Consider the following 26008-nt stretch of genomic DNA (forward strand, 5'->3'; position numbering starts at 1 on the left):
CATCTCTTTGTGGGTAACCCGACCTTTCTCTCTGGCTGTCCTTAACATTTTTTCCTTCATTTCAACTTTGGTGAATCTGACAATTATGTGTCTTAGAGTTGCTCTTCTCGAAGAGTATCTTTGTGGCATTCTCTGTATTTCCTGAATTTGAATGTTGGCCTGCCTTAATAGGTTGAGGAAGTTCTCCTGGATGATATCCTAAACAGTGTTTTCCAACTTGGTTCCATTTTCCCCCTCACTTTCAGGCACCCCAATCAGACGTAGATTTGGTCTTTTCACACAATCCCATACTTCTTGAAGGCTTTGTTCATTTCTTTTTCCTCTTTTTTCTTTAGACTTCTCTTCTCTCTTTGTTTCATTCATTTGATCCTCAATCGCTGATACTCTTTCTTCCAGTTAATTGAGTCAGTTACTGAAGCTTGTGCATTTGTCACGTATTTCTCGTGTCATTGTTTTTATCTCTGTCAGTTCGTTTATGGCATTCTCTGCATTGATTATTCTAGTTATCCATTCTTCCATTCTTTTTTCAAGATTTTTAGTTTCTTTGTGCTGGGTACATAATTTCTCCTTTAGCTCTGAGAAGTTTGATGGACTGAAGCCTTCTTCTCTCAACTCGTCAGAGTCATTCTCTGTCCAGCTTTGATCCATTGCTGCTGATGAGCTGCGTTCCTTTGGAGGGGGAGATGTGCTCTTATTTTTTGAATTTCCAGCTTTTCTGCCCTGCTTTTTCCCCATCTTTGTGGTTTTATCTGCCTTTGGTTTTTGATGATGGTGACATACTGATGGGATTTTGATGTGGGTGTCCTTCCTGTTTGTTAGTTTTCCTTCTGTCAGGACCCACAGCTGTAGGTCTGTTGGAGATTGCCTGAGGTCCACTCCAGACCCTGTTTGCCTGGGTATCAGCAGCAGAGGCTGCAGAAGGTAGAATATTGCTGAACAGCAAGTGTACCTGTCTGATTTTTGCTTTGGAAGCTTCATCTCAGTGGTGTACCCTGCCATGTGAGGTGTGGGGTGTCGGTCTGCACCTAGTGAGGGATGTCTCCCAGTTAGGTACTCAGGGATCAGGGACCCACTTGAGCAGGCAGTCTGTCCATTCTCAGATCTCAAGCTCCATGTAGGGAGACCCACTGCTCTCTTCAAAGCTGTCAGAAAGGGTCATTTGCATCTGCAGAGGTTTCTGCTGCTTTTTGTTTAGCTGTGCCCTGTCCCCAGAGGTGGAATCTACAGAGACAGACAGGCCTCCTTGAGCTGCTGTGGGCTCCACCCAGTTCAAGCTTGCCAGCGGCTTTGTTTACCTACTTAAGCCTCAGGGATGGTGGGCTCCCCTCCCCCAGCCTCGCTGCTGCCTTGCAGTTAGATTGCAGACTGCTGTGCTAGCAATGAGGGAGGCTCCGTGGGCGTCAGACCCTCCCGGCCAGATGTGGGATATAATCTCCTGGTGTGCTGTTTGCTAAGACCCTTGGTAAAGTGCAGTATTCAGGTGGGAGTTACCCAATTTCCCAGGTGTTGTGTGTCTCAATTCCCCTGGCTAGGAAAAGGGATTCCCTTCCCCCTTGTGCTTCCCAGGTGAGGCAATGCCTCACCCTGCTTCAGCTCTCGCTGGTTGGGCTGCAGCAACTGATCAGCACTGATTGTCCAGCACTCCCTAGTGAGATGAATCCGGCACCTCAGTTGAAAATGCAGAAATCACCCACCTTCTGTGTTGCTCACGCTGGGAGCTGGAGACTGGAGCTGTTCCTATTCGGCCATCTTGCTCTGCCCTCCCTTCGGTCCTTTTCTAAAACATATTCATCACTTCTGTGAGCCCATGCTTTTATTCATTCTCTCTATGCCTTTTCCAATGGTGCCTCAGTTTTCCCTGGCCTCTCCACACTCAACTAAATGCAAAAGAATAAAAACCAAATTGATAATTTCTTGAAGACTTCTCAAATAAATCATTATTTTCCAAACAAATAAACAAGTCAGATGATTGTATTTAACTTAGAAGTGAAATATTATAAAAATGTTTTGATTCATTAGCAGCTTATCTGTTTGTTTCCCTTTTTTCTTTCCTATTCTTCCTTCACTCATGCAGGAATTCAGTTAATGTAAGAATCATTCCATTAGCTCTGCTACTCTGGCTGCAGGCTCTAATGTAACCAAGTGATTCTCAGTGTTTGGGGGACTCCCTGTCTCCAGCATTCGGAAACCTATCCCAGGCTTCTCAGCCTGATGGGGACTTTGGGAGAAAGGCTGTTTAGGGGAAGGAAGTACCCTGGGTTCTCACTGTTAACTGTTTCTCACAAATCTCCCTGAAGTTCCTGTTGCCAGCAACAACCCTTCTCCCCTAGCCCAGTGATTAAGTCACCATGGAATTCCAAATCTAACTGCATGAGAGGGAAGGGGCCCTGTTTGTCAACGCTGCAAGGAAGACAATTACTCTACACTTTTATGTCTGCCTAAGCAGGATCATAAACTTTCCAGCTTCCAGCCTTTCTAGCTAAGTACAGTGAGTTGGTATTCTGATGATTTGGTCAGAAGCCCATTTTGACCTAAATCAAGCCAATAACATATTCTAGCACCTTCACCATCACACTTTTATAAGGAGAACCTAATACAAAAATTAGCTAGGCATGGTGGCACATGCCTGTAGTCCCAGCTTCTTGGGAGGCTGAGGTAGGAGGACTGCTTGAGCCTGGGAGGTCAAGGCTGCAGTGAGCCCAGATCACGCCACTGTCCTCCAACCTGGGTGACAGAGAGAGATCCTGTCTCCTAAAAGAAAAAAAAAAAAAAACAGAAGAAGAAGAAGAAGAAGAAGAACCTGGCATACACTGAACTATTTTGATACAATAGTGAAGAAATTATGACGCAAACTAAAACAGACGTCACATAACATTCAAAATGTGTTTACCTTTGCTCCATTCCTGGCCTCAGAATGAGGCTTTGGGAGTTGAGCTGTGTGGTCCTGTGGTGTCTGCTACATACATTACTTGAATTTTTTTAAAACCCTTTGGTGGGGGGATTGGATGGGAGGCTGGAAAGCTGGGCCTTTAGGGGAAAGTAAGGGTAATTGTTTAAAGAATATTGAGATGCAGCAACTCCTTCTTCCCAAGGCTCATGATGGGGTGGGTATTAACAGCAAGGGATCATGCCTTTCCAAAGAAATCTCTTCACAAATCTCTTCAAAATGGAGTATGTCCCTTTCCATACCCTGATTCCTTTTTTATGTTCTCAAACTAGGTGGGAGGTTTTTTAAGTCACGGAACAAATTTTTAAACATTTTCTTTAAATATTTGTATATGATGACCTGGCTTTGTAATTTCACATTTATAATATCTTATGCCTTCATCGAAACTTCAATTTAAACATCCTGTTTTTTATATAAATTAAAAAATAGAATTACAGGGAAATAAAAGCAAATACATAAACATAGGAGGAGATTCTAACACATTTTTTAAAAAAAGACACCAAGTAGACAACATCAATAAATACATATCAAATATTTAGAAATAAACCTAATGAAATATGCACAAATTTTTCATAGGAAAAGTTAAAATCTGTATTGAAAGATACAGAACAAAAGGCAAATGTAAACAAATGTTTATGTTTCTGGATGAGAAAACAGCACTGTAAAGATGTCAATTATCCCCCAAACTAGCCTACAAATTCAATGCAATCCCAACTGAAACTTCAGCAGGATTTTCAGGAAACTGTTCTAAATTGGCAAAGGAAAAGTCAAGGCACTCAAAAGCTTAAACAATTTTAAAAGAGAACACAGGTATGTGTGCATGAGAAAGGTTTGCTTGCCCTGCTAGCCAAAAAGTATTGAAGGTTCTAGAATTCAAAACAATGTGATGTCATCACTGGAGAAGAGAAATAAACCATGAAATGGAGTAGAGGGCCCAGACATGGATCCATACTCATGTGGGACCCAGTGGACAGTAGAGGAGGCATCCAAGCTCAGTAAGGAAAGGAGCAACTATTCAGAAGAAAGGCTGGGAAAACTGGAACACCTTTTGGAAAAAAACAAAATTAGATCACAACCTTATATAACTAGAAAAATAGATTTTAGATCACTGAAAGCAAATATAACTTTTAAATGATTAGAAAAGTATGTAGAAATGTATCTCTGTGATTTGGAGATGGGTGAACTTCCTAAACAAGATATAAAAACTAAAACTGCAAAGGAAAAGATCAATATATTTGGTAATATTAAAATTTAAAACTTCTGTGTAACAAAGGATACTGTAAACAAGCTTAAAGGACAAGTGGCAGTCCATGATAGCACATTTGCAACAAATAACAAGTGAAGGATTCACTTTCAAATATACAAATAGATCTCACAAATGTAAAGAAAAGACAGTATAGAAATATGGCCAAAAGAGAGGAGCAGGCAATTCACAGAAGAGGAAACCAAAACAGTAAATAATAACATAAAAGATCCTCAAACTTCTAGTAACTATGAAGAATGAAATTAAAACTAATTTATGTCTTTTTTTTTTCACTAATTGGAGTGACAAAACTTTAAAACATTGTTATTACAAATGTTGGAAAAACATGGCAGCTATGGACTATCTATTTATACAGTATTTTTGGAAAACAATTTGATGTCAATGATCATTTTAAATATTCCTACCCTTCAATCCTCAGCAAGAATCATCCATTCCAAAAGTTTCTATTTACTTTCTTGTCCAAACCAGGACATTCCTTGAAAAATTGCAGTCTCTGTTATCTCAATTTCTGTGACATACTTCAGGCTCATGGAACTTTCAACATTCTTCCTTACCAGTCCCCACCCTGGCCCAGGGCCTTGGAAAGCAGAGGACTGTCTCTGGACTTCCTTTATCCCACACGCAAAACACTTTTGTCTGCAGGACTGCTACACCCTAATAGCCTAGAGACTACTCCTGTTGTTTGCTGCTTGGAAGGATAGCCTGAGTTCTCTTGCTCAGGCCCTAAACATTAAGGGGAATTATATCTGGACATTAGTTACCCCAGCTCTAGACTAAGCAGGAACAGGGCACTGACACCACTGCCACTCTACATCTCCACTCCAAATTCTTCTCTCTTCCCAGCTCATAAGAATTTTCTAGTCTGTTTATTGTCTTGTATTTTTTTTTTCTGGTTTCTTTTTGTGTGTGTATCCAAGGCCTGGACCATACCTCTTGAATTTAGAGGTTAAAAATACGATACTTTATTCACTGAATTACCCCAACCACTCTCTTACAGGGTGTGGTGGTTTTAAAATATGTTCGTAATTTAATTGACATCCCTCCCTTCAAGTGGTAGAACCAAATTTATCTCCCTTTGAGTATGGACTGGACTTAGTATCTTGCTTCTAATGACTAGAATAGAGTGGAAGTGACACTATGCACTTGGGAGATGTTATAGTCTGTTTCATTCTGCTATAACAGAATACCTGAGACTGGGTAATTTATAAAGAACAGAAATTTATTTCTCACAGCTCTGGAGGCCTGGAAGATCAAGGCACTGGCAGATTTGGTATCTGGTAAGAGCCTGGTCTCTGCTTCAAAGATGGCACCTTGAACATTCCTCACACAGCAGAAGTGTGGAAGAGACAGAACCCATTTCCACAAGCCCTTTTTATAGCAGCATTAATTCCTTCATGAGGGTGTGGACTTCATGACCCAATTCCTCCTAAAAGACCCCACCTACCAACACTATTGCATTGGGGATTAAGTTTCTAACATGTGAATTTTGAAACACACTTTCAAACCATAGCAGGAAAGTAGGTCATAAAAGGTACTGCAACTTCCTGCTCACTCTCTTTTAGATCATTCATGCACAGGCAGGCCGGAGGCCATAATGTGAGGTCACTTAAGCAGCCTATGTAAGGCCCATGTAATGAGGAACTGAGGCCTACTGCCAACAACCATGTGAGTGAGCCATCCTAGAAGCAGATGCTCCAACCTATGTCCACCCCAGCTGACACCCTGAGAGTAACAACGTGAGAGACTCTGAGCTGTCACTACCCAGATGAGCTTACCCACAGAAACTGTAAGCTAATAAATATTTGTTGTTTTAAGCTACTATGTTCTGGAGTAACTCGTTACACAGAAATAGACAACTGATACACTGAGGGAATTGGCAGCATCTTGTCTCATGTCCAGAATGGGGGTAATCAAAGATGGAAGAAAAGAACATCCAGATTAATCTTTGTTAGGAGCTGAGCTGTGTCCCCACAGGATTGATATGTTGAAGTCCTAACCCTCAATACCTCAGAATGCGGCTGTATTTGGAGACAGTGTCTTTAAGAGGTAATTGAGATTAAAGGAGGTCATTAGAGAGGGCCCTAGTTCAATGACTCATGTCTTTATAAAAAGGGATTAGGATACAGACATGCATAGAGGAAAAGACCAAGGAGAGAGGCCTCACAGTGAAACCAAACCTGCCAGTACTTTGATCTCAGACTTCTAGCCTCCAGAACTGTAAGGAGTTAAAGTTCTGTTGATTAAGCCACCCAGTCTGTGGTGTTTGTTATAGCAGCCCTAGCAGACTAATACAGTATTCCAAATTATTATTATATCATGTTCTCCCATTAGTGAAGATTTGCCTCTTAATGTAAAAAAACACACTCATATGGAAGCTCCAAACTCCCTTCCAAACAGGCAGAAATTAGGACTCTGTCTAAAACTGTACTGTCCAATACAGTAGCCACTTGCCATATGTGACTACTGAAAACTTGAAATGTGGACAATGTGATAAAGAAACTATATTTTAAATTTTAACGAAATTTAATTTTAATTTAAAATTGATACCCAGTTCAGTTATGGGAAAACTTTTGTGTTGAAACAGCTTGGACCTGTGAATCTATTTTTTTCAACTATAAATGTTAGGAAATCTAAATATATACGAAGTATTTCTGATGAAATTTAGCATTTGAATTGAGATGTGCTGTCAGTACAAAATACATATTGGATTTCAAAGCCTTCAGGGAAAAAAATGAAAAGGCCCAGGTGCAGTGGCTCACACTTGTAATCCCAGCACTTTGAGAGGTTAAGGTGGGTGGCTCACTTAGGCCAGGAGTTTGGGACCAGCCTGGAAAACATGGCAAAACCCTGTCTCTACGAACAAACAAACAAAAATACAAAAAAATTAGTCAGGAACAATGGCATGCACCAGTAGTCCCAGCTACCTGGGAGGCTGAGGTGAGCAGATGCCTGAGCCCAGGAGGTAAAGGCTGCAATGAGCTGTGATCATGCCACTGTAATCCAGCCTGGGTGACAGAGCAACACACAGTCTCAAAAAATAAAATAAAATATCTCCTTAACAATTTTTATGTTGACTGTATGTTGAAACAATATTTTAGATAAATTGGGCTAAATAAAACATATTCTTTAAATTAATTTCAGCTATTTTTTTCCATTTTTGAAACATAGCTACTAGAAAATTTAAAATTGTATGTGTGGCTCACATTATATTTCTATATTTTTCTGATTGGTCAAAGATTGCCCCACAGGACATTAATTCTTCCACACCCACACTTAAGAATTGTATTACTTGGCTCTTCTGGGCAGTGGCATAGAAGTATAGCCCTTAATGTAGGTCCAAAAGTAGAGAACAAAGCCAGGACCATGTTTAGCCAGATTCTGCAAGATACAGGCAGAGGGTCAGAAGGCAGAAATGAGGAGTCAGAGCTGAAGTTCAACGTAGAGAATCTCCTGGCCTTGACTAGAACATAGGCTGAGCTGTAGACCCTGGTGCAGAAAGAGTTGAAGCTGCTCCTCAGAGTACATAGAGGAGGCATAGTCCAACTGCCCAGCTGCTACTGGAGAAGCCACTGCCCAGCTGCAGTTCATTTACTCATGCACTGGTGAATACCCTCCATGCAGCTGATGTATATCCACCCAGTCTGGTATGGTAAGGAGGCAGCAGATGGAACTCTTCATTGAGCAAGAGGCCTAGGCTTGGAGATGGTACAACTGAAAGAATCTAGGAAGGGGCGGCATAACTGGATGTGGTATGTCCTATGAACTGTCAATTCCATTTAGAAGCATACACCCTAAAGAGATCTTCATTCATATGTATGAAGAAACATGTTCATTATAATATTGTTTATAATAAAGAAGAGTTAAAAGCATTTGTCTATCAATAGGCAAATGGGTAAATAAATTGTGGTATATTTATATAATGAATACTGTCCAACAGTTCAAACAAATTAATCAAATGGAACTTTTAGAACTAAAACCTGTGATAACTGATTTTAAAAAAATTAGCCAGGTATTGTGGTACATGTCTGTAGTCCCATCTACTCAAGAGGCTGAGGTGGAAGTAGGACGATCACTTGAGACCCGGAGGTTGAGGCTGCAGTGAGCTATTATTGTGCCACTGCACTCCAGCCTGGGTGACAGAGTGAGACCCTGTCTCATGAAAAAACAAAACAAAACAAACAAACAAACAAACAAGAAACACCTCACTGGATAGACTCAATAGCAAAATGGTAATTGAATTTGAAGATAGTCCCAGAAGGAGATGGGACTTCAAAAAAAAAAAAACAAAAAAAGAAAAAGAAAAGAAAGAAAGAAAAGAAAAGAAAAGAAAAAAAAGAAAGAATGGCTAATAACTTCCCAAATTTGACGAAAGACATAAACCTACAAATTCAAGAAAGTAAGAGAATCCTCAATAGAAAAACAAACAAACAAAGCAAGCTACATTCAGGCATATCATAAGCCAATTGCTGTAATCTGAAGACAAAAAATCTCAAAAGCTGCCAGAAGAGAAAAGCATATTACCAAGAGGGGACAACTCAAATGACTATAGATTTCTCATCAGAAACTGTGGAGCCACAAGAAAGTTACATGGCATTTTTAAAAATTCTGAAAGAAAAGACCTGTCAACCCAGAATTCTAGACTCAGTGAAAGTGTCCTTCAGGATTGAAGGTAAAATAAACTTTCTCAGATAAAGGAAAACTAAGAGAATTCAGAGCCAGCGTATCCTTTCCAACAGATTTGCTAAAGGAATTCCTTCAGGCAGAAGAGAAATGATACAAGAAAGAGACTTTGAACATCAGGAATGAAGTAAGGGCTACAGAAATGATTTATACTGGTTAAATATAATAGACTATTACTCTCTTGCATTTTTAAAAATATGTTTGATGGTTGAAAGCATAAGTCATAACACTGTCTGCAATGGATGTCTTCTTGCCCATTTTTCTTCCCCTTCCCAAATTTAAATAGTCACGTCTGGAGCCTTCTACCCTAAAGGTTATGAACCTCATCTCCTTTTTTTTCACCCACCCTAAGTTATACCACTTTTTAATAATTTAATATTTTAAAAACTTTTAAATATTCCCAAATATAACTTATATGTTAAGTATATTAAGCAATTTCTCCACTATAATTTTTTTGAAACAAGGTCTTACTCTGTTACCCAGGCTGGAGTGCAGTGGTATGATAATGGCCCACTGCAGCTTCAACCTCCCCAGGCCCAGGTGATCCTCCCACATCAACATCCTGAGTAGCTGGGACTACAGTCATGCACCACCATGCCTGGTTAATTTTCATATTTTTTGTAGAGATGGGGTTTTACCAAGTAATACATGACAACTATAGCATATATTAGAGAGGGTAAGGGGTCCTATAAGGTGTTAAGTTTTCTATATTCCAATTAAGGTGATAAAATAACTGTAAATAGATAGTGAAAAACTATATATTTTTTAATCTCTACAGCAAGCACCAAGAAAAGTATACAAAGAAATATAATGAAAATCATGATTGATAAATGCAATATTTTTAAAATATTCAAATAACTCAAAAGAAGACAAGAAAGGAGAAACAGAAGCAAAACACAGCAGGAGCACACAAAAAAAATTACAATGTGAGACATCTAAATCCAAATATATCAGTACTATGAGTACATTATAAAGAATGAGATAAATCTATATCCACTAATATAGAAAAATCTCTGTGATGTATTGTTATGCAAAAATCAAGTTACAGAACAAAACACCCATTATAATACCAGTTAAGTTTTTGATATATTTCTATGTGTTCATGCACATTTGATTTCTAGCTCAATGAAAATGTATTAGGAAAGGTCTGGAAGTATACTCAAAGTTAAAATTGTTCTTGAAAGGTCACTGCAATTAAGGAGAAGTAAGAGTCAAAAAGGACTTTTTCTGTATAATTTTAATTTTTACGATGAGAATGTATTTATGTCTCACTTTGTCATTAAAAATAAAAGAAATGAAATTACTTTTAAAAGAACATATTGTTCACCATGTGCTGGTGATACTGCCATCTGGGAATTAAACATTTTTAGGTCCCCTGACTGAGGATCATACTCTTCCGTTTTCAGCAGAATTTGTCAAATGAAGTTATTAGTGTTTCGATCTATTTCCTATCTATACCTTTTGTCTTCTATGCGCATTTTTCTTCCCCTTCCCAAATTTGAATCCTCAGGTCTGGAGCCCTCTAACCCTAAAGGATATGAATCTGATCTCCCTTTCTTTCACCCACCCTACATCATATCACTTTTTGATAATTTAATATTTTTAAAACTTTAAAATATTCCCAGGTATAACTTATATGTTAAGTATATTAAGCAGTTTCTCCACTACCAGTTTTTTTTAAAACAGGGTCTCACTCTGTTGCCCAGGCTGGAGTGCAGTAGTGTGATCATGGTTCACTGCAGCCTTGACCACTCCAGCCTCCTGAGTAGCTGGGACTACAGTCATGTGCCATCATACGTGGCTAATTTTTTAATTTTCTGTAGAGATGGGTTTTCACCATCCTGCTTCTGGACTCAAGCAATTCTGCTGAGGCCTCCCAAAGTTCTGGGATTATAGGCACTAGCCACCATGCCCAGTTTCCACTACCATTGTTTAAAGTAGCTATGGAGGACTGTTTTTCAAATTGCAGGTCTCAATCATTAGTGGGTCATAAAACTAATGTTGTGGATTTCAATTAACTTTTTAGAAAATGTGTTCCATGCATTTAAAAAGCTTTTATAGAGCAGTTTCAGGTTTACAGCAAAATGAGGAGAAAGATACAGAGATTTTCCATATATCCACAGTCCCTGTACCTGCATAGCTTCCCCTATTATCAACATTCCCCATCAAAGAAATACAGTTGTTATAATTGATGATCCTACATTGACAAATCTTAATTACCCAAAGTCCATAGTTTGCATTAGAGTTCATTCTTGGTGTTGTATGTTCTATGGCTGTTTACAAATGTATAATGACATTTATTCATCATTAAAGTACCTGCAAATCTCATTCTGTTATTCTTCACTTTATTGCCCTTTGCAGATACTGCGTTTTTTTACAAATTGAAGGTTTGTGGCAAACTTGCATCAAGCAAATCTATTGGCACCATTTTCCCAAGAGCATGTGCTCATTTCGTGTCTTTGCACCACATTTTGGTGATTCTCACAATATTTCAAACTTTTTCATTATTATTATTATATTTATTATGGTGATCTGTGATGTTACTATTGCAATTGTTTTGCAGTGCCACAAACTGAGACCATATAAAATGGTGAACTTAATCTATACATGCTATATATCTTGACTGCTCCACTGAACAGCCTTGTCTCTCCCTCTCTTCAGACCTCCCTATTCTCTGAGACATTATGATATTAAAATTAAGCCAACTAATAGCCCTGCAATGACCTCTCAGTGTTCAAGTGATAGGAAGAGTCACACATCTCTCACTTTAAATCAAAAGCTGGACACGATTAAGCTTAGTAAGGAAGGTACATTGAAAGCCAAGATAGACTAAAAGCTAGGCCTTCCATCAAACAGTTAGCCAAGTCGTGAATGCAAAGGAGAAGTTATTGAAGGAAATTAAAAGTGCTATTTCAGTGAACACAGGAATGATAAGAAAGCAAAACAGCCTTATTGCTGATATGGAGAAAGTTCTAGTGGTCTGAATAGAAGATCAAACCAGCCACAACATTCTCTTAAGACAAAGCCTAATCCTGAGTGAGCAAGGACCTAATTATCTTCAATTAAAGAGAATTATGGCACCTAAGAGAGGTGAGGAAGCTTCAGAGGAAAAGTTCGAAGCTAGCAGAAGTTGGTCCATGAGGTTTAAGGAAAGAAGCCATCTCCAGAACACAAAAGTACAAGATGAAGTAGAAAGTGCTGATGTAGAAGCTGCAGCAAGTTATCCAGAAGATCTAGCTAAGATCATTAATGAAGGTGGTTACACCAAACATAAGATTTTCAATGTAGACAAAACAGCCTTCTATTGGAAGAAAATGTCATCTAGGACTTTCATAGCTAGACAGAAGTGAGTGTCTGGCTTCAAAGATTTGAAGGACAGGCTGGCTTTCTAATTAGGGGCTAATGCAGCTAGTGACTTTAAGTTGAAGCCAGTGCTCATTTACAATTCCAAAAATCCTAAGTTCCACAAGTATTATGCCTGTGTCTTACATAAAAGGAAAAACAAAGCCTGCATGACAACACATCTGTTTACAGCATGGTTTACTGAATATTTTATGTCCACTATTGAGACCTACTCCTCAGAAAAAAAAGATTCCTTTTGAAATATGACTGCTCATTAACTATCACAAGGACAGAAAACCAAACACCGCATGTTCTCACTCATAGGTGGGGATCGAACAATGAGAACACTTGGTTACAGGGTGCGGAACATCACACACCAGGGCCTGTCATGAAATGGGGGGTGGGGGGAGGGATAGCATTGGGAGAAATACCTAATGTAAATGACGGGTTGATGGGTGTAGCAGGCCAGCATGGCACATGTATACCTATGTAACGAGCCTGCACATTGTGCACATGTACCCTAGAGCTTAAAGTGTGTGTGTGTATATATATATATACACACACATATATATACACATATATATATATATATATAAAGAAATAACCCAATACACGGGGATCTCCATTGCCCATCCCCTCCTCTAAGGTAATTATCTGTAGGCCATTGCCATATGCTTTAGAAATACAGCATCTTTTGTTATCATTCTTGTTGATATTATTGAAAGCAAATAAAATGGAATTTTACATGCTTTTCTTCACATGCCAAAAAAGAAAGAAATATGACTGCTCATTGACAATGCAGCGGGTCACCCAAGATCTCTGATAGACATGTACATGGAGAGTAATGTTTTCATGCCTGCTAACACAACATCCATTCTGTGGCCCATGGATTAGGAGTAATTTTGACTTTCAAGTCTTTTTTTTTTTTTTTGAGACTGAGTCTCACTCTGTCTCCCAGGCTGGAGTGCAGTGGTGCAATCTCCGCTCACTGCAACCTCTGCCTCCTGGGTTCAAGCAATTCTCCCACCTCAGCCTCCTGAGTAGCTGGAATCACAGGTGTGCACCACCACACCTGGCTAATTTTTTGTATTTTTACTAGAGATGGATTTTCACCATGTTGGCCAGGTTGGTCTCAAATTCTTGACCTCAAGTGATCCACCCATCTCAGTCTCCAAAGTGCTGGGATTACAGGCGTGAACCACCACGCCTGGCCTGACTTTCAAGTCTTATTACTTAAGAAATATATTTTGTAAGGCTATAGCTGCCATAAACTGTGATGCCTCTAACAGATCTAGGCAAAGTTAATTGAAAATCTTCGGGAAAAGATTAACCATTGTGGATGTCATTAAGGATAAGTGTGATCATAGGAGGAGGTCAAAATATCAACATTAACAGGAGTTTGGAAGACATTGATTCCCAGCCCTCATGGATTACTTTGAAGGGTTAAAGACTTCAGTGAAGGAAGGCAAGTAATAGCTGATGTGGTGGAAAAAGCAAGAGAACTAGAATTAGAAGTGAAGTCTGAAGATGTGTCTGAATTGTTGCAATCTCCTGGTAAAACTTGAACAAATGAGAAGTTGCTTCCTATGAATGAGCAAAGAAAGCAGTTTCTTGAGATGGAATCTACTCCTGGTGAAGATGCTGTGAACTTTGCTGAAATGACAACAAAGGATTTAGAATATTACATAAGCTTAGCTGATTCAGCAACAGTAGGGTTTGAGAGCATTGACTCCAATTTTAAAAGAAGTTCTGCTGTGAGTAAAATGCTATCAAACAGCATTGCATGCTACAGAGGAATGTTTTGTGAAAGAAAGAGTCAATCAATGCAACAAACTGCACTGTTGTCTTAGTGGAAGAAATTGCCACAGCTACCCTAACATTTAGCAACTACCACTCTGATCGGTCAGCTGCCATCAACATTGAGGCAAGACCCCGTACCAGCAAAAAGAGTGTGACTTGATGAATGTTCAGCTGATTGTTAGCATTTTTTAGCAGTGAAGTATTTTTAAATTCAGGTATGCACATTGTTTCTTAGACATAGTGGTACTGCACACTTATGATACAGTATAGTGTAAACACAACTTCTGTAAGCACTAGGGAACCAAAAAGTTCCTGTGACTTGCTTTATTGTAATACTTGCTTTATTGTGGTGGTCTGGAACTGAACCTACTGTATCTCTGATGTATGTCTGTACACATACTGGGACTTTGGTTCACTGTTGTTTGGTTCTGTCATGCTTGACAGAGCAATGTTTTCCTTTCCTTTCCTTTCTTTCCTTTTCTTTCCTTTCTTTCCTTTTTGAGGCAGGGTCTTGCTCTGTTGTCCAGGCTGGAGTGCAGTAGTGAAACCACAGCTTACTGTAGCTTACTTCAACTTCCCAGGCTCAAGTCATCCTCCCACCACAGCCCCTTGAGTAGCTGGGACTATAGGCATATGCTGTCATGCCTGGCTAATTTCTTTTTTTTTTTTTTTTGAGATGGAGTCTCACTCTGTTGCCCAGGCTGGAGTGCAGTGGCACCATCTTAGCTCACTACAACCTCTGCCTCCAGGGTTCTAGCAATTCTCTGCCTCAGCCTCCTAAGTAGCTGGGACTACAGGAGCCCCACCATGCCTGGCTAGTGTTTTTGTTTGTTTGTTTTTGTTTTTTGTATTTTTAGTAGAGATGGGTTTTCACCATCTTGGCTAGGCTGGTCTTGAACTCCTGACTTCATGATCCACCCACCTCAGCCTCCCAAAGTGCTGGGATTACAGGTGTGAGCCATCATGTTCAGCCAAAAGTAATGTTTCTAGTCTTTTGAAGATTTCCTTTCCATTTTGGATGATTTTGCTCTAAAGAAGTTTCATTCCTGAAGAGTCATTTGGGAGCTATTATTTAGGAGTCAACCAAGAAAAGTGTTGCGGGAAGTCAGGGACCCCAAAGAGAGGGACCAGCTGAAGCCATGGCAGAAGAACATAAATTGTGAATATTTCATGGGCATTTATTAGCTCCCCAAATTAATACTTTTATAATTTATTACACCTGTCTTTACTGCAATCTCCGAACATAAATTGTGAAGATTTCATGGACACTTATCACTTCCCAATCAATACTCGTGATTTCCTATGCCTGTCTTTACTTTAATCTCTTAATCCCATCATCTTTGTAAACTGAGGATGTATGTCGCCTCAGGACCCTGTGATGATTGCGTTAACTGCACAAATTGTTCTCAAAGCATGTATGTTTAAACAATATGAAATCTGGGCACCTTGAAAAAAGAACAGGATAACAGCAATGTTCAGGGAACAAGGGAGATAACCATTAGGTCTGGTTGCCTGATAGCCAGGCAGAACAGAGCCATATTTCTCTTCTTTCAAAAGTGAATAGGAGAACTATCACTGAATTCTTTTTCTCAGCAAGGAACTGCCCTGAGAAAGAGAATGCATTCCTGGGGGGAGGTCTCTGAATGGCCACTCTGGGAATGTCTGTCTTATAGAGTTGCAGATAAGGGATGAAATAAGCCCTGGTCTCCCATAGCGCTCCCAGGCCTATTAGGATGAAGAAACTCCTGCCTAATAAATATTGGTCAGACCGGTTGTCTGCTCTCAAACCCTGTCTCCTGATAAGATGTTATCAATGACAATGTGTGCCCGGTGGGACATGAAACTTCATTAGCATTTTTAATTTCGCTCTTGTCCTGTGATCTCATCCTGCCTCCATTTGCCTTGTGATATTTTATTACCTTGTGAAGCATGTGATCTCTGTGACCCACACTCTATTCACACACTCCCTCCCCTTTTGAAAATCACTAACAAAAACTTGCTGGTTTGGCAGCTTGGGGGGCATCACAGAACCTGCCGACATCTGATGTCTTCCCCAGATGCCCAGTTTTAAAATTTCTCTCTTTTGTACTCTTTCCCTTTATTTCTCAGACTGGCCAACACTTAGGGAAATAGAAAAGAACCTACACGAAATAACGTTGAATTATCAGGGGCGGGTTCCCCTGATAGAAAAGAGCAGTTTATTTCAGGAATACAGCATATGCACAAATTTGGCGGGTTATAAATATATGGGTTCATACTTTTCTGTGGGCATAACACTGCTTAAAAGCATTATTGGTTCATTTCATCCAGTTCAAATCACTTCAACGTTCTGGCTCTTACTCTCATCTGATCCTTGAGATTGCTCTGACCCATTCCCACAAGTTTATCTTTATATTCCTTTAAAAACAAGATACCTCAATAAAGAATCAGAGACTTTCTGGTGTGGAACTGTCTTTAGATTATCTACTTAAAACCTGTCAGAGGTTCATTCCCTCTGCAACCTTACAGCAAAGTAGACCTTCCATCCTCTCTTGAAAAGTTCTAGTGACAGGAAATTCCCATTACCCATGGCTATATTTTCTCTTTGGGGATTTGAAAACATCTTTTTAATAGAAGCAGAAACCTTTCTCTATATACAGCTTCTTCCCATTGGTATTAGATGCATCCCTTTTACTTACATCATTGAGCATTATTATTAATATTGTTATTATTATTATTTTTTGAGACAGAGTCTCTGTCACCCAGGTTGGAATGTAGTGGTGTGATCTCAGCTCACTGTAACCTCACCTCTGGGGTTCAAGTAATTTTCCTGCCACAGCCTTCTAAGTAGCTGGCATTACAGGTGCATGCCACCACACCCAACTAATTTTTGTATTTTTAGTAGAGACAAGGTTTCACTATGTTGGTCAGGCTGGTCTCGAACTCCTGACCTCGTGATCCACCTGCTTCAGCCTCCCAAAGTGCTGGGATTACAGGTGTGATCCACCGCACCTGGCCACCATTGAGCATTATTGAGCAAGTCAATTTTCTCTTCCCTATGACAGCCCATCAAACCATGAAACAGGTTATGTTACCTTCACCTGTCCCAGTTTTGCCTGGCCTTCTCTCTGCTAAGCAATCCCAGTTCCCTCTCATCACTTTTGGTCATCAGACAGGAAACATCTCCCAGAGTCATTTTATTTATTTTCTCAATTTTTGTAAAGTGTCTTAGAAATATAGTTTTAGGCCCCTCCACTACCACTCGCCTACAGCAAGGCAGTGTGCAGCTCCCAAACTAGTCCTGATTGCAAATTCTGGAGCCACTGAGGATAGATCATCAAGACCTTTACTAGATTCTTCGTACAATTATTACTAATAAAGGTAAATTTACCTAATGCTTAATATGTCATTTAACCATCAGACACATATTATTTACTCATCACTTTTATAGATGAGGAAAAAATTGAGACTTTAACTTTACCAAAGTCACTCACATAGTAAGCAATAGAGAGAAGATTTGAAACCAGTCCACCAATTCCAAAGCCCATGTTCTTAAATATTAAGCTATACACCAAATTGAGGCATGACTCCTGCTTTTTTTCTCCCCTTCTAAATTTTTTACACTTCCAGTATTCAGTGTGACAGAATTGATGCTTCCTCTCTCAAAACCCAATTCCAGAGTCCACCAGACTCCACCCACTCTCAGATGGTTAACACAAACCCTCACTGTCTCGCAACCTCAGCTGGGCCAGGAAGTATCATCATCTGGAAGGAGCTGCAAGATACAACTTACTGCCATTCCATTGTGGTTGGCTTTGACCCCTGTAGAGAACCACAAGCCATGAGAGAATATAGAAGAAAATGGATAAATGAGATAGGTGGTATGGTAAAAAAAAAAAAGAGGAGAATTAAGGCTCAGGACAAGAGTGTGTGAAGACAAGACCTGAAACAGGAAACATGAATTACATAGTCAAACAAAATCTCAGGGAACACCTATCCCCAAATGCTGAACCACAGAGTAGGCATGTGGGAATGGATTTATTTAAAAGACCAGATAATGTGTAAGTTGACTATGCTACAGAGGATACTCCCTTTACTAAAAGAATGAGAAATCAACTAGAAAAGGGAGACTGACATCACAGAGAAGCTTAAGAGTCTTTTTTGTAAGCAAAGAATGACAAGGAGGAAGGCGTCTGTGGAGCTCATGTCCCTTTTGTCAGTATAATGAAAGAAATCTAAAACAGGAAAGGCCGATCAGTTCTAATTGTTCTATTAAGCAGCAAAACTAGAATGGTAGCCAGGGGACTCTGACCCACAGGGATTTATGACAATAGCTAATAGACTATGGTGCTCAGAGAAACAGAGCAGCTGAGCAGAAGAGTGACGTCAGCTGAGACAATGAAAGATCACAGTTCTTTACTCATCTTGCTCATTTCCTGCCCCTGACCTGGAATCAGGCACGTCTCTAAGAAGCCTTGGGGTCTTTTGGTGGGAAACGATATTCTAAGACCATAATGTGAATGCCAGGGGCGCAAGTGCTTTGGGTTGGTTGGTGTATCTAGGCTTTTTCTTTGGACAGAGCTAAGAAACAACTTATCATGGGTTTAATGATACTCACAAGTCAAATTTGAAACCACACAAAGGCCTGAGGGATACAAAACTATTCTATTACCACTATTTTTGAAAATAGCTAAAATTTTCCTTTGCAAGTGCCATCTCCAACCTCCCCTTCATTTTTATAGTTGTACTATACCTACATTATCAAATCATAGAGCCATTACATTCCATACTTCCTCTCTTATAACTCTCATTTAGTTTTGGTTCTATAAGTAACTGATATGGTCTGGCTGTGTCCCCACCCGAATCTCACCTTGATTTTTAATAATCCCCACATGTCAAGGGTGGTCCAGGTGGAGATAATTGAATCATGGGCGTGGTTTTCCCCCTACTGTTCTCATAGTAGTGAATAAGTCTCACGAGATCCGATCGTTTGATAAATGGGAGTTCCTCTGCACAAGCTCTCTTGCCTGCCACCATTAAAGGTGTGACTTTGCTCCTCCTTTGCCTTCTGCCATGACTGTAAGGCCTCCCCAGCTATGTGGAACTGTGAGTCAATTAAATCTTTTTTTCTTTATAAATTACCCAGTCTCAGGTATGTCTTTATTAGCAGCCTAAGAACAGACTAATACAGTAACTATGTTAAGTTTTATTGTTTTGTTTTGTTTTGTTTTGGAGGCAGAGTCTCACTCTGTTGCCCAGGCTGGAGTGCAGTGGCACGATCTCAGCTTGCTGCAACCTCTGCCTCCCAGGCTCAAGGGATTCTCATGCCTCTGCCTCCCCAGTAGCTGGGTGGGACTACAGGCACACACCACCATACCTGGCTAAGTGTTTGTATTTTTAGTAGAGACAGGGTTTCGCCACGTTAGCCAGGCTTGTTTCAAACTCCTTACCTCAAGCAATCCTCTTGCCTCAGCCTCCCAAAGTGTTAGAATTATAGGCCTGAGCCACCACACCTGGCCAATATTTAGTTTTTTTCTAGTTCTGCTGTATCTATAGCATCAGAGCAGAAAGCCATTGTATGTCATACTGCCTTCCTTTTAAACTCATTTGTTTTAGTTCTATAAGGAACTATAGTATTCACCGTCAGTCCTTATGTCAATGTCCTTCTAGTTAATTTGGTTGTCGAAAGCTTGTCTTCCGGGGGATTTCTCAGGAAGGGCTGATGAGAGCAAGTCTCTAGTTCTTACATATTACGTTGGTTTGTGCCCCTTTATACAGGCTTACCTCTCTCCAGGAGAGAGATACGAGGGCTTGAGGTGGGGAGACTTCTGTGTATCTGGGAATTATTCATCAAAGATGTCTTTGATCCCAGTGTGGGCCAAAGGGATATGGGTGGGGTACTCAAGGTCTGGCACTGTTCCTGACTTTCAAGCACCAAGGGTTTAAATTGTATGAGAGATGATAGTTACTGCTGTGGCACTTATCTGTGGAAGGCTGAATTGCGTGAATGCAGGTAGACCAGAGCCAGACTTTTAGGATAAGGATCTGAGAGAAGAATGAGAACTGCAGGGGCTGATCTTTCCTCTCAAATACAGGTTCCATGCTGATCCCTTCCTGGTGCACCAACAGACTGGGTTCTGTTTCTGATCATGGCCTAGCTGTATGCCCTCAAAGCATTTTCCTTAAATTGCTCCAAGTCATCAGGCTCACAGAGATGTTTAGGAGAAAATCCTCATGACAGCATCTAGCAGCATACTCAAAATGCCTTTTTCTTTTCCTTCCTTCCAGGTCACCCTCTCTCTGCCTGAGTTTAGCTCCTTTCCTTAAGACTCCCAAGAACACCATTTAGTTTCTGGTGAAGCTGACATCACTTTATCTGATTTTAATGATAGCTTCATACCACAAGCCCTCTTGTGATACGACTTATTTCTGATGTTCTTTATTATTTCTGCCAGTGACAGTTTTGAATCAAAGTGTGTATTTGGAGCATGGAACCACTGTTAACAAGGTGTTGCAGTGGGGTGGCCCAAGGACCCTCTGAAGCTCCTGCACCAGACACAAGCCCAAGCTCAGAGCTCCTGACCCTCAGAGGTGAGGAGAAATGCTGGCCACCATGATGTTGTCTCCAGTGATGTGGCTGGTGTCTGGATAGCACAGGAAGGACACGAGCCCACACAGTCCCCAGGCCGCCCCACTCTGCATGGAAAAAGGAGGTGGGGCTGAGACTAATTACACCTTCCCCATGAGCCCTGGGTTCCCATGGGATGCTATGAAGTCAAGACCCCTATGGGGATGAGCGAAGGGCTGTAAGTGAAGAGATGTGGGCTTTGCAGGGACCTGCAGAGGTCATTCCAGGCCCAAGAGGACCATCAGACCCCAGAAACGGGAATGAGTAAGCCTGTGAGGGATACTGTGTGATCTTTCGCTCATCATGAAGGTTCTGAGGTCATGTTAATCCAGCTCCACAGGGGACACGGCCTCTCCACAACTTACCTCTGTGCTCTCAAGAGACTTTTCATGTGATCCCCCAAGACCAGGTCCTCAAGGAGCTACAGGAAAGGTAAACAAGTCAGTGCCACTCATACAGATGGAGTCATGTCACATAGGCTGTGCATCTTGCAGGCCTGTGTCCTTGTGAAAGAACTGTTGGGGTGGCCTCTCACAAAAAACTGATTCTGATTCTGCTGCTGATCCCAAAAGGCTGTGAATATTGGAGCAAAAGTCCATAGGTCCAGGCCAGAGAGTCCAGCTCTCTGTGGGGCATGGCCTGGAAGGGGAAGGCACACTACTGCTCAGGGGGTAGAAACATGGTGGTCCTCACCATGGTGCTGAAGCATATGTCAATGATTCCTGGTATCAGACAGTTTGCCTGAATGTTCTTTGGTGTGCCAGCTCCCTGCAAGGGTCTTGCTGAGGCCCAACAGGGCTGTTTCACTGACATTATAGGCCCCCAGCCTCTGTGGAAAGAAAGGGAAATAGATTAATAGATTAGAACTGGGAATAAGGGAGAGTCACTTGAATTTCCTTGGTTCTGCCCAAGGAATTCATCCCAATAACACCTCCAGATCATCAAGTATGGGAGACAATGCCCAAAAGAGATGGCAAGAGGCTTCTACTATGGGCATTATGTAAAAGGCAAGGCGTGAGACACACAATAATCACTTTTGCATTGGAGTAGTCTTGAGGGAGCAATTGTCAAACCCTGGATATTTCCATACATCCAATTTTGCAGATGAAATGAGAGTTTCTGCTTATCTAACCTGGAGACACGAGATGGTCACACTTACAGCAAGTAGAGTACAGGCTGAAACTGAGGAGACCAGGACCACTGAATCTTGCCTGGAAAGATTAAGATAGGGTGGTATGTGAGTGGAAGACAGTTATTATCTTGTGTGTGGCTGAGAACGGAGGCCGTATGGAAGAGGGGTGGAGGACTATGTGAGTGAAAAAGAATACCTTGGGTCTGGTGGAGGTGGAGCGCAGTGGCAATCTTGGCTCACTGCAACCCCCACCTCCCAGTTCAAGTGATCCTCCTGCCTCAGCCTCCTGAGTAGCTAGGACCCCAGGAACATGCCACCACATCTGGCTAATTTTTTGTATTTTTGGTAGAGACAGGGTTTCACTACATTGCCGAGGCTGGTCTCCAACTCCTGAACTCAAGCGATCCACCTGCCTTGGCCTCCCAAAGTGCTGGGATTACAGGTGTGAGCCACTGTGCCCGGTCCATGGATTTTGTTTTTGCAGGAAAAACTTTGACTACACATTACATTTATTTAATGGTTATAGGACTGGTCGAGTTTTCTATCTCTTCTTGAGTCAGCTTTGGTAAGATATATAAGTTTAAAATTTTTTTCTATTATAACTTCAGCATAAACATAAATTTGACATAAAAATTTCTTTTTGGCATTGTCATTCTTTTCATGCCTTTTTATTGTCCTCAAGATCTGTCTTTTGATCCTATTCCTGATATTGGCTATTTATGTCTTTCCTTTTTTCCTTGATCAATCCCATCGGAAATTTGCTAAAAACATTCATTTTCTTAAAAAAATAGGAGGTTTTTTGTTTTCTTGATCCCTATATTGTACTTTGTTTTATTTTCCATTGATTTCTGCTCTATATTTTTTTCTTTTTTTTTTCTGAGTGTTTTTTCTCCTGAACACTTCAACTTTGACTTTTGCTTAGCATTGACGATATAATACTTAGGTTACCATCAAGAAAGATACACTTTAATTCTGTAAAGAAGGATTAAAACGTGCATTTTAATCTTGGCTCACTGCAACCCCCACCTCCCAGTTCAAGTGATCTTCCTGCCTCAGCCTCCTGAGTAGCTAGTTGAGCTGAGCACATTTTATAAATGTGCTGAGGTTTATCTGTCCTACTTCAATTTCTTGATTGCTAGCCTTTCCTAGAACTGTTTCTATAAATACATTTCTATAAACTCATTCAACAGAAATGAAAAATTTAATAAAATGTGTCATTTCTGTCTAAACAGATTTGAAATGCTTAATTTGAATAAAAAATCTAGTTTGACAGTCTTTATATTTTAACTGTCATGACTGATATACTAGGATTAATGTCTAGCATCCAATTTTGTGCTTTTAAAAAATTCCCCCAGTTCTTTGTTTTATTTTCTGTCCCTTCTTGCTTTTTTTAGACTATTTTTTCAATTTCCACTTCCCTCTCTATTAATTTGAAAATATACTGTATACTCCATTGCCAGTCTTGTAGCTTTGCCCTATAAGCAGGCGTGTTTTGCTTATCAAAGTTTAAGATTAATATCCTTACCCTCTCTCTAACAATATAAAAATCTTCTAACACCTTAACTCAATTTTTATCTCCTGATTTAAATATTATTTTTGCATATTTAACTATTTTGTGGAGTTAATGTTTTTAACTCCACGAAACAATTTCTTTTTACAAGAAGTAGTTAAATTTGTTCATGTTACTACGTTCTGTGTTTTTCATTCTTACTTTCATCTTAGATTTTCCATATGAGATCATTTCTTTCCTTCTGCCTAAAGTACCATTTAAAATTTCCTTTAGTGAAGATCTTCTGGCAGTAAACTTTGTTTTCATTTCTCTGAAAATGTTATAAATTTGCCCTAATTTTTGAAAGATATACTTGATAGATATGGAATTCTAGGTCGATAGTTATATTCTTTTAGCATATGGGTATCTCCATTTAAATTGGGTTAGGAATAATAGGATTTTGGCAAGTAGATAAGAATAAATAGAAATAACTTAAGTGGAGCTTCCTTCATAAACTCCTGCCTTATCCACAAGGTTGGAGAAAGCAATCTTTTACTTGCTCAGATCTCACAACTAATAATAGTAGTAGTAATAATAATATTAATAACACTTATTGTAAATATTGAAACCAATTAAATTATTAAATGTTATTTATACTACATATGTGATAATTTATACTGTAGTTAATATTTATTTTCTTCACTTTTTTTAACTCTTATTTTAAGTTCAGGGGTACATGTACAGGTTTGTTACATAGGTAAACTTGTTTCATGGGGATTTGTTGTACAGATTATTTTAACACCCAGGAGTTAAACCTAGTACCCACTAGTTATTTTTCCTGATCCTCTCCCTTCTCCCACCTTCAACCCTCTGACAGGCCCCAGTCTCTGTTATTCCCCATTATGTATTCATGTGTTCTCTTCATTTAGCTCCCACTTATAAGTGAGAACATACAATATTTGCTTTTCTGTTCCTGTGTTAGTTTGCTAAGGATAATGGCCTCCAACTCCACCTTGTTCCTGCAGAGGACATGATCTAATTCTTTTTCATGGCTGCATAGTATTCTATGGTGTATATTTATCGCATTTTCTTTATCTAATCTGCCATTAATGGACATTTAGGTTGACTCAATGTATTTACTATTGTGAATAGTGCTGCAATGGACATACGCGTGCATGTGCCTTTGTAATACAATGATTTATGTTCCTTTGGTTAGATATCCAGTAATGGGATTGCTGGATGGAATGGTAGTTCTGTTTTTAGGTCTTTGAGGAATCACCACACTGTTTCCACAATGGTTGAACTAATTTACACTCCTTTTTCTCTGCAATCTCACCAGCATCTGTTACTTTTTTGACTTTTTAATGATAGCCATTCTGACTGGTGTGAGATGGTATCTCACTGTGGTTTTGATTTGCATTTCTCTAATGATCAGTGATATTGAACTTTTTCTCATATGCTTGTTGGTTGCATCTATGTCTTCTTTGAAAAGCATCTGTTCATGTCCTTTGCCCCATTTTTAATGAGGTTGTTTGTTTTGTTCTTGTAAATATGTGTTAGTTCCTTGTAGATGCTGGCTATTAGACCTACGTCAGATGCGTATCTTGCAAAAATTTTCTCCCATTCTGTAGGTCGTCTGCTTACTCTGTTGATAGTTTCTTATGCTATACAGAAGTTCTTAAGTTTAATTAGATCCCATTTGTCAATTTTGCTTTTGTTGCAATTGCTTTGGCTTCTTTATGAAATCTTTGCCCATTCCTATGTCCAGAATGATATTGCCTAGGTTGTCTTCCAGTGTTTTTATAGTTTTGGGTTTTACACTTAAGTCTTTAATCTATCTTGATTTAATTTTTGTATATGGTGTAAGGAAGGCATCCAGTTTCAATATTCTGCATATGCCTAGCCAGTTATCTCAGCACTGTTTATGGATAGGGAGTCCTTTCCCCATTTTTTGTTTTTGTTGGCTTGGTCAAAGATCAGATGGTTGTAGATGTCTAGCCTTGTTTCTGGGCTCTCTATTTTGTGCCATTATTCTATGTGTCTGTTTTTGTACCACTATCATGCTGTTTTGGTTACTGCAGCCCTGTAGTATAGTTTGAAGTCAGATAGCGTGATGCCTCCAGCTTTGTTATCTTTTTTCTAGTTATCCTGATTTTTTTCTTTTTTCTTTTTTTATTATATTTTAAATTCTAGGGCACATGTACACAATGTACAGGTTTGCTACAAATGTATACATGTGCCATACTGATGTGCTGCACCCATTAACTCATCATTTACATTACATACATATCCTAATGCTATCCCTCCCCTGCCCTCTGCCACCCCACGACAGGCCCTGGTGTGTGATGTTCCCATCCCTGTGTCCAAGTGTTCTCATTGTTTGATTTCCACCTATGAGTGAGAACATGTGGTGTTTGGTTTTCTGTCCTTGCGATAGTTTGCTGAGAATGATGGTTTACAGCTGCATCCATGTCCCTACAAAGGGCATGAACTCATCCTTTTTTATGGCTGCATAGTATTCCATGGTGTATATGTGCCACATTTTCTTAATCCAGTCTATTATTGATGGACATTTGGGTTGGTTCCAAGTCTTTGCTATTGTGAATAGCACCGCAATAAACATACGTGTACATGTGTCTCTATAGCAGCATGATTTATAATCATTTGGGTATATCCCCAGTAATGGGATGGCTGGGTCATATGGTATTTCTAGTTCTAGATCCTTGAGGAATCGCCACACTGTCTTC

The 26008-nt window shown here is 39.8% G+C and overlaps 1 pseudogene; it reads right to left on the minus strand.

Moving 5' to 3' along the window:
- Positions 1-20597: 20597 nt before the first annotated feature.
- Positions 20598-26008, minus strand: part of LOC105547214 — a 134378-nt pseudogene continuing 128967 nt past the window's right edge.

Source organism: Mandrillus leucophaeus, unplaced genomic scaffold (assembly GCF_000951045.1).
Source record: "Mandrillus leucophaeus isolate KB7577 unplaced genomic scaffold, Mleu.le_1.0 Scaffold380, whole genome shotgun sequence".
Classification (NCBI taxonomy): Eukaryota; Metazoa; Chordata; class Mammalia; order Primates; family Cercopithecidae; genus Mandrillus; species Mandrillus leucophaeus.